The sequence below is a fragment of the Aquarana catesbeiana genome, linkage group LG08, assembly GCF_042186555.1.
Source record: "Aquarana catesbeiana isolate 2022-GZ linkage group LG08, ASM4218655v1, whole genome shotgun sequence".
Lineage (NCBI taxonomy): Eukaryota > Metazoa > Chordata > Amphibia > Anura > Ranidae > Aquarana > Aquarana catesbeiana.
Window position 1 is genome coordinate 60788427 of NC_133331.1, and position 10042 is coordinate 60798468.

General features: G+C 44.4%; 1 pseudogene; it reads left to right on the top strand.

Annotated features, from left to right (window-relative positions):
- The first annotated feature begins 6714 nt into the window (after positions 1-6714).
- On the top strand, positions 6715-6833 carry LOC141107014 (5S ribosomal RNA; annotated as a pseudogene).
- Positions 6834-10042: the final 3209 nt, after the last annotated feature.

The window sequence follows — 10042 nt, forward strand, 5'->3', positions numbered from 1 at the left end:
CATATTGTATTTGTTTGTAGCCTAAATACTGTAATTTGCACTTAAAACTGCAATTTTGAAACTTTTGGAAATGCCAGTAAAAATTTGGCTGTGTCAGTAAATTTTGGGTGTTGTGTCAGTAAATTTCAATCTGGTAGGTTGGCAACACTGCCACTAATGGCCAGGTAAACAAAGAGCCGAAACATGAAGTGACTGAATCATCATCGCTTCCTGTTTCTGACATCACATAATGGGAGGAACAACATCCATCCCTTTCACTGTCTGCCATCGGTCGCATCCTTACCGGGCTTTCAGAACGCGTTGGAGAGCCTGGTAGAGGCGGTGGTGACAGGAGGGGGGTGGGACCCCCTTTCGCCACCTGTGAAAGTAATCCAGTGGCTTGTTAGCTGCCTGAATTACTTTTATCTAGTGCAGAATCACTGGAGCTAAAGAATGATATCTTGGTCGCTGCTGCATAAACATGCGGCGGAAGAGAAGTGGTTAAATGCAGGACACCTTGTTGGGTCCAAGAACTGGCTCTTTCTTACAATGTGAGTGATAATGAACAGAGGATAACGGAAAGTAAAGTGAAGGCAATGGGGTTGATTTACTAAAGACAATTCCACTTTGCACTGCACGTAGTGCACTTGGAAGTGCAGTTGCTATAGATCTGAGGTGAAGAGCGAAATAAGGGGAAGCTCTGCTGATTTTTATCATCCAATCATGTGCAAGCAAAAATGCTGTTGTTGATTTTTGTTGCATGTCCTCCTCAGACCTACAGCGACTGCACTTCCAAGTGCACTTGTGCAAAGTGGATTTGTTTTTAGTAAATAAACCCCAATGTCTGATCTCTGACGCCTTCTCTTTACCTTCTGTTATTTTCTGTTCAGTATCACTCACATTGTAAGAGAGAGACAAAGTGACCAAAGCACCCTCCTATCACAGATGATCTGACAAAGCAGCACTCACTTTTTCTGCACTCCATGGTGCCGGTAGTGACACTACAAAAAATAAACAGCTGTATAGAACAAACTGTGAAATAGTAGGCAATATTTATCACCAAAGCAGTGTGATATGCAAATAAGTTTATTGAAAAAAGTTACAAATATTGTGGAAAATTTCACTTACAATAGAAAAACCCATCCTCTTCCAATGATTGAATTACATCATACAGCGATTAAAAACAATCAGGATTGTGGCCCTAAGGCCCGGTTCACACTGCTGCAATGCCAGATATCGCATGTGATTGGCAGCGCACTGCTGTTCACATCACATGCGATGTCTGTGCGAGGCAATTTCAGCCATACATATAGTATGGCTGATATTGCACCGCATTCGATCCAAACACGCACAGGACCCTTTTTTTTGTTTCTGACCAGAATCGGATCGCATGGATGTTCACACCTGTGCGATCCGATTCATGTCCGAACTGTCAGTTCGCAGTGCGATATGCAAGCTGAACTGGGGGTGTATGTATTGACACTCCCCAGTAGTTCACATATGGCAGTGTGGACTGGCGTGCAATGCGGGAACCCGCAGTGGATTCGCAGGGTTCTCACATCGCACCAGTGTGAACCGGGCCTTAATAATCAAAAAAAAGGGAAAGTTTGTGAATATTATAATGCCTAGTGTGTGTTGTCTACTTAGAATCCTAGATAGACTAACCAAATAATCTATCAAAAAGTGACCAGTTGTGCAGGCAGCTTGCAGTCTTTGGTATTCCAGCATCTGAGGAGTTACAGCTTCACGTTGAGTGTGTGTGATAAGCCATGTGTATAGCTAGCTGTCCACTGAATAGGCATAAAGGGGGAGGAGGGAATGTCTATGTACAGTAGATGTGACAGTCTGGTGGATTTCTCGTACACTTGTAATGATGACGTACGACTGGACTAAAATAAGAAAGTTGATAGCTAGCAGCCAATAGCTGCCCTAGCTTCGGTTTTCGTTCGTCGGACTAGCATACAGATGAGCGGATTTTTCGACCGGACTCGAGTCCATCGGAAAGATTTGAAACATGTTCCAAATCTAAAGTCCGTGTGATTTTCGACCGAAAAAGTCTGCTGCAGGTCAGATGAAGCCCACACACGGTCGGATTGTCAGGCGGATTCGTCCCGTCGGACCAGTCCAGTCGAAAATTCCACCCGTGTGTACACGGCATTACAATGATGATTTGTTCCAATGATGGAATTGCTTTAATGTTGATTTACATGTCACATATTCAGTTGTAAAAAGTGGATAGATCCATATATTATAAAGCTTTACACAGTGGCAATGTCAGTATACAAATGCATAGTTACTTCACCATCCAAGTGTTACTTAGCTGTGTTGCACCTTGTGATGTTCCGTCCTGCCACCTATCCTGATAAACGGTGATGAGGGTCTCCTCTCCAGCTCCTCCCCTTCACGATCAACTGATCTAGTCTCAGCCCCCCGGGCCGTGCAGTGATAAGAATGGGTGGGCGGCCGGCTGGCTGTGGAGAAGCCAGGTGAGCAGCACTCTAGGAGCAGCCCAGCCGCCGCAGCTGCCTTGGACATGCGGGTGAGGGGGTGTCAGCCGGGTGCGACCCGCACCACCCTAGCGATGTCGCTCTCTGCCCCCCCAAGCTGACATCACCTCCGTTATCAGTTTCAGGTATCGGAGGCATTTGCACAAGTACAGATACTCGTGCAAATGCCTAGTATTGGCACCTGTACTAGTATCGGTATCGATGCATCCCTAAGCTATACCATACACACTACAGTATATACACTGCTATACTATAGATACTGTGCTGTATACACAGCTATACTACACACTGATATACATACAGCCTGTACACACCAACTCTTGAATTCAGCCTAGAGCTCCTTTTTAATTAGCTCCACTTTTACATTTGGTGCATTCAATCAGACACAATGTAAATGTGGCGCATTGTAGAATTTGGTGCAGAAGTCGCTGTCAGAAACAAAAGTGTCACAAATGCTTCATGAAGTTGGTGAAATATATTAACAAGGGGCATTTAACGCCAGAAATGTGGCCCAGCAGCTTTATTGAATTTCCCCTTATGTGCACTGCTTTTCAAAGCATTGTGCACACATTACACTATACACAGCTGTACCATACACTACATTGTATACACAGCTATACTATTCTATATGCAGAGCTATACTATTCTATACGCAGAGCTATACTACGATATTCTGTATACACAGCTATACTATACTACACTGTATACATGGCTATACTATTCTTTATGCAGAGCTATGCTATACATAGCTATACTATACTATGATATTCTGTATACACAGCTATACTATACTGTACACACAGCTATACTATTCTATATGCAGAGCTAGGCTATACAAAGCTATACTATACAACAATATACTGTATACTACACTGTATTCACAGCTATACTTTCTTTAATCGTACATCACGGGACACAGAGCCATAGTAACTATGATGTGGGTTATAGTCCACCTTCAGGTGCTGGACACTGGCACACCCTAAACAGGAGGTTGCCTCCCTATATAACCCCTCCCACTACTGGGAGCATCTCAGTTTTTTTGCCAGTGTGATGAAAGGTGAGGTAAGGTGTTGATCACAAGTGAAGATGTGCTGTGCTGAGCTCCTCTGGAGCAATCCTTCCTGGGGCTAGCTATGCAGCCGGATCCATTCAAAGTGTCTTTTAGGCCAAATTGAATGGTACCCAGGTCTCGTATCCGAAGTAACAAGGTTTTGCCTGTAATGTAGGTTCTCTTTTTAGAGAGCTGGACTCTGGGATCCAGTACTTTTGGTATTAAGGCCATAAAGTTTTACTGGCAGGGTGCTTTTTACATGTCCAGGATTGTGGGTCCCCTGAGGGTCCCCGGTTCCTGAAGGTTTGTTAAACAGAACCCAGCATGAAGGGTAAAGATTAGGTCTGTTGGTTTTACCACAGAAAACCCTGCGGCGGGAAAGGTAAGTGGAGTTTTTCTAAGGAATTTTTAAATTTTCTTATGAAATGTCTTCTTTAAAGTAAATGTTGTCATGCCTAAGTGTCACCACTGGGGGCTGTATAGAGCATGTACCTTCTCATGCTTTGCTCGGTGTCACAGAAGCAGCAGACTTTTTTTCTTTCTTCCGGCTAGCAGGCAGACCTCCGGTAAGTTTGGGGGTTTTACTTCCTCCAGACACTCCCACCTGAGCTGAACTCTTCCCCTCTTCAAGAGGCTGAGTATAAGGGAAAACTAAAAACGATTAGCAATGCCGTTTTCTTTCACCGCCCCTACACAGCAGCGGCTTCCAGGTCTCCTCCACACCATCCCTCCCCCACTCAGCCAATCCCATCGGATCGGAGGCCCATACTTGCACGGGAAAACTCTTTTTTTGAAAAAGAAAGGAGGGGGGCGCGCGATGCTACGGTGGGGGCGGGGCTTAGCGCGGAGTTGCTGTTGGTGTCCTCCAACGCAGGAGTGTGTTCTTTAAAAAAAAAAAAAAAGAAAATCTCCATTTATGCTGGCTGCAAAATTGTCAAAGAGACATAAGGGCAAAGAAGAGCATGAAAGAGGTTTTGGTGATACAGGCATTTCCTATTTGATACATTTACTATTTGCATCAGGCTGAGCATTAATAGCAGCGGCAGTAGCTGGACTATTGCTCAAGCAGTGTATGCAATTTCTTCTGGTAGTACCTCTGCTTTGTGCATTGGGCTATGGTCAGAAGGGGGGGTTGAAACACCCCCAAAAAAGAGCTAAAAGGGTCTCCCTCAAGCTCTGGAAAGCCTACTCATCTCTACAAGTGGCATCCTCCTCTGAGAGGGGTTGGCTGGTCAGAGTGAGCATCAGGGCCGTGAAATGTCTGCAACTGTTTTTAACACTGCAGCCCCTGTTTATTTTATGATAATTTAAAAAAAAAAAGTTTAGCGACTTTAATCGCATCCCAGTGTGGGTCAAAATGCGACAGGTTCTCTTCCATTACCCAGGACCCTCAAACTGAGGAACTAGGGGCAGGAGAAGACGAATTCCCTCAGGGGACTGTGGTGAGGCTGATGACTCCTCTTCTGAGGTGTCAAATGAGGGAAAATCAGCTGTTCCAATCTTAAGATTGATGGTGCAATTTCTTGCTGAATGATCGCTCCACATTTATGTACCCTTAACTGAGTGTTTGGTTTCTCTAAAGCCTCCTCAAGCTGTGCATGCCTTTTCCTGTCCATTCATTGCTTTTTTGTATCTGAGAGGATCACCCAGATAAGCATTTTTTTTTCCCCCTCCTAAAAAGTTTTCACGCTTTATCCTATGGTTGAGGAAATTCATTAAGTAGGGTATACCAGCCATTAACACTGCTATATCCTCTGTGAATAAGTTTGACTTGTTCGGCAGACAATGCTCTAATGCTTAGGGATCCAACGGATAAAAAGGTGGAATTCCTATTGAAAAAAAAAACAACTTTTTTTTTTTTTCCTCTGGCAGATTGAGTGTCTCAGCCTGCGCTGACAGTAATTGCTTAATCATTGAGAGACTAGTTTAAACAGGTGTTCAAGGTTATGGCCCAGGAGGCAGCTTTACGTTTGCAATAGTTGCTATGAGAGATTCTATCCTTCAGGCCTTGCACCCTTCACTAAGCGCCTTGTAAGAAGCTCCTGGCTAGTCTTCCTTTTTGAGGTGAAACAGCTATTTGGGGATGTTTTGGATAATGCATCCAAAGAAATTTTAGTAGAAAGCACCCCTTTTGCCATTTAAGAAAAGGAGTAAATGTATTTTCGTTTTAAAGCTCCTTCTCCTGTGCCAGAGGCATCAGCCTCCAGGCAGTCACAGTGGCTTCCACCGTCAGGTTCAGTCCAATAGGGGGAATTCTTCTGCAGTTCTCAAGGATCTGGCAGGAAGAGTGTCGAGACGAATGGGGGACTTCCTCAATAGCTCCAGGGTACAAATTGGAGTTCCAAGAGTTCCCGTCTCCTCGTTTTCTCAGATCAAACATGTCTAAGGATCCAGAGAAAAAGAAAAAAGTGATCATGGGGGTCCCCATGTAAGAACAGAGGTTGGGGTTTGATTCAAACCTCTTTTTTTCACGGTGCCAAATCCGAGTGGACATTCTGGATCTCAAAAATCTAAACTTTTTTTCATATGGAGTAAATTCAAATCAGTTATCTCCATCCTACAAGGAGGAGAACTTCCGGCGTCAATCTACATCAAACATGCATACCTCCATATGCCTATTTCCTCGCTCAATAGTGATATCTGCTTTTCAAGGTGAAAAATATTCATTTGCAATGTGTAGCTCTGCTTTCTAGTCCAGCTACTGCACCTTGAGTGTTTACAAAAGTTCTGGCCCCTCTTCTAGCCAGATTAAGGACCCAAGGTATAACGATTATGGTTTACCTAGTCGATCTGTTCTTGATAGACCAGTCGGTAGCCCGCTTAGACCAAAGTATGGTCACCACATTCAACTACCTGGAATATCTAGGTCGGATTCTCAACCTAGGAGAAATCTTCTTTAAAACCATGAAGAAGGCTAAAATACTTGGGTCCGATCATAGTTACACCAAGAAAAGGGTATTCTTACCCCAGGCAAAGATCAGCTCCATAAAGGAACTGATTTAGGTGGTCAAAGCAAGATGCATTTCTTCTGTTCAACTTTGCAAGAGGTTGTTGGGAAAGATGGTGGCTTCATTCAAGGCCGTTCCTTATGCTCAGTTTCATTTGAGACAAAACGGTATCCTATCGGCTTGGAACAAAGGGTTCAAGCTCTACATTCCCAATGTGTCTGACTCCAAAGCCTACGGCCACATCACCCTGATAGCGCCCGATCTCGTCTGATCTTGGAGGCTAAGCAGGGTCGGGCCTGGTTTGTACCCGGATGAGAAACCACCTGGAAATACCAGGTGGTGTAGGCTGGGTGTGCCGGAGTCTCAGTTTATGGTTAATATCCAAAATTCTACTGAAGTTCCTTCCTTCAGTTACCTAGGAAGTGGTAACAACATACGCCAACTTTTTTTGTTTAGGTTGGGGAACAGTCCTGCAAGAGGCAACTGTCCAAGAGAAGTGGCCCAGATCAGAAATGGCCTTGTGCATTAACATTTTAGAAATTCAGGCAGAGCTCTTGGTCCTGAGGGCCTGAACGTTCAGTTTACCGTATTGTCCTGCCAGGATTCAATCAGACAATGCCACAGCAATGGCCTATAATAATCACCAAGGGGGCACAAGAAGTTGTGCGGCCCAGAGAAAGGTGAATCATATCCTATCTTGGGCAGAAATCATTGTACTTTGCCTATCGGTAGTCTTCATTCTAGGAATAGAAAATTGGTAGACGGACTACTTGAGTTGCCAGCAGTTGTTCCCGTTAGAATGGTTCCTTCACTCCGATATCTTCCTGTCAATGTGTCAAAAATAGGGTATCCCAGACATAGATCTGTTTGCGTCCAGGTTCAACAAAGAAATCGTCAACTTTGTATCAAGAACAAAGGATCTGCTAGCATGCAGAACAGATGCCTTGCTATTCCTGTGGAATCGGTTCTCGCTGATTTATGCGTTCCCTCCAGGGGCGGATCCAGGGGGGGGGGCAACGGGTCAATTGCCCCCCCCGAAAATATCACCGACTGCAGTCCCGACTGAGTCTCTCTCTCTCTCACATCAGTATAATTAGCTGATCAGCGGCACTGAGAGAGAGAGACTCTGTGTTGTGTAATTACGCCGCGCTGAACTTGGAGAAGATGGAGGGAGGAGCTGTGTGGAGCTGCGCCACTGGCTAGTGTTTCCTGCACTGGTTGCTAACGCCTGGGCCGCCTGGCGTGTAGCAACCAGTGACGTCAGTCACATCGGAGGCTGGAGCCGCTGCTGAGGAGGAGAGCCCCAGCATTCATAGCGGAGCCTTCTTTGTTCTCCGCCCCTGCATGAAAGTGTTGGCTCCACCCACCTCCTCCCTCCATCTTCTCCACAGCACAGCCTGAACACAGGTAGAACGAAGAAGCAGTGACTGTGTGTCACTGTCATCTGATGCTGCCGGCTGCCCCTGCTAATGGATCCTGCTCCTCTCCATTGCTCCTGCATGGGAGCCCCTCCCCCAAACCAGAGCACCAAAATAATTTATAAAAGTGAGTAAAAGAATTAATGAATGTGCAAAATCTTGTGTGCCATACTGCCATTATTTATGGAAAGCAAATTCTGCCCTTTTATCCTTGTTCAATCTAAACCCCTTCAGCTCCAGAAAGTTTTACCCCCCCCATGAACAGGCCATTTTTTGCGATACTGCGTTGCGTTACTGTAACTGACTGACAATTGCGAGGTCATGCAATGCTGTACCCAAGTAAAATTGATGCCTTTTTTTCCACTAATAGCACTTTCTTTTGGTGATATTTTATATTTTGTGATATAAGCAAACTGACAATTTTGAAAAGAAAACAATATTTTTAAATTTTTTGCTATAAAAAAAATGTCTTCCTCAATTTAGGCCAATATGTATTCTGCTACATATGTTTGGTAAAAAAATCCCAATAAATGTATATTTGCACAAAAGTTATCGCATCTACAAAATAGGGGATAGATATACGGCATTTTTATTTATTTTTTTCTAGTAATGGCAGCAATCAGTGATTTTTTTTTTTAGCGGGACTACAACATTGTGGCGGACAGATCAGACACCTATCTGACATTTTTGACACTTTTTGGGGACCAGTGACACTAATACAGTGATCAATGCTAAAAATATGCACTGTCACTATACTAATGACACTGGCTGGGAAGGGGTTAACATCAGGGGTGATCAAAGGGTTAACTGTGTCCCTAGGGGGTGCTTGCTAACTGTTCATCTAGTGAGTCCCTCCCCCACACAGAGTGATCCGTGTTTCTGGTTAGCAGGAACAAAAGATCACTCTGTTCATCTCTGACAGAATGGCGATCTGCCTTGTTTACAACAGCAGACCACTGTTCTATCTCTGTGTGGAGCGATTGCAGGTGGCCGGCAGATATCACTTCCCCCCGGACTCGCTGATTGGCTCCCCCTCTGGCCAATCAGCAAGCGTGCCTTTGCTGGCTATTGCACAAAATGGCGTACAGGTACACCTTATTTTCTGGCAGTGCCCCTCCCGAGACTAGACTCTGGATCCGCCCCTGGTTCCCTCCTATTCTGCCTGCGTCCATGACTTTGCAGGATCAAGCAGGAAGGGAGGTCGTTGATTCTTGTGGGGCCCAGGAAATCTTGGTATGAAGAGATCATAACGATGGCAGTAGGGGATCCCTTGACCCTACCATCACGACCAGACCTTCTCGCGCAAGGTCCAGTGTTCCATCTTACTTTACAAACGCTAAATTTAACGGTCTGGCTATTGAGACCCACACTCTGAAGAAGCGTGGGCTGTCAGGTTCAGTAGTTTCTACCTTGGTTAATGCAAGGGAGCCGGCCTCCATAATTATATATTATGGAGTCTGGGAAAAATATGTCTCCTGGTGTGAAACCAGGAGTTGCACCCCAGGAAAAAGGTCAAAGGTAGAATCCTTGACTTTCTGCAGATGGGGTGAGAAATAAGGCCTTGAGTGCTTTCTAAGGACATGTCTCGGCCTTATCGGTATTATTTCAATGACCACTTGCTTCACATTCTTTGGTTCGTAACTTTATTCAGGGGGTAACACGGCTTAATCTCCCTGAACCCTTGGGACTTGAATTCAGTTTTGTCTGCATTACAAAATAGCCTTTTTTTGGGCTGATAAGACATATTCCCTTGGTCCATTTTTGACAAGGAAACTATTTTTTCTGGTAACCATATCTGCTGCAAGAAGGGCATCAGAATTGGCTGCTCTTTCTTGTAAAGAGCCATATTTTTATTGTTCACAAGGATAAGGCAGTATTGTGTCCTTATCCTAACTTTTTACCAAAGGTAATATCAGGTTTTTATCTAAACCAGCATATTGTTCTACCTTCATTTTTGCAGAACCCTGTTCTATGGAAGAAAAATCACTATATTCTCTTGATGTGGTGAGAGCAGTCAAAGTCTACTTAACCACTTAAGGACTAGCCTCCTTTTAGGATTTTAGGTGTTTACATGTTTAAAACAGTTTTTTTTTGTTAGAAAATTACTTAGAACCCCCAAACATTATACATTGTTTGTTT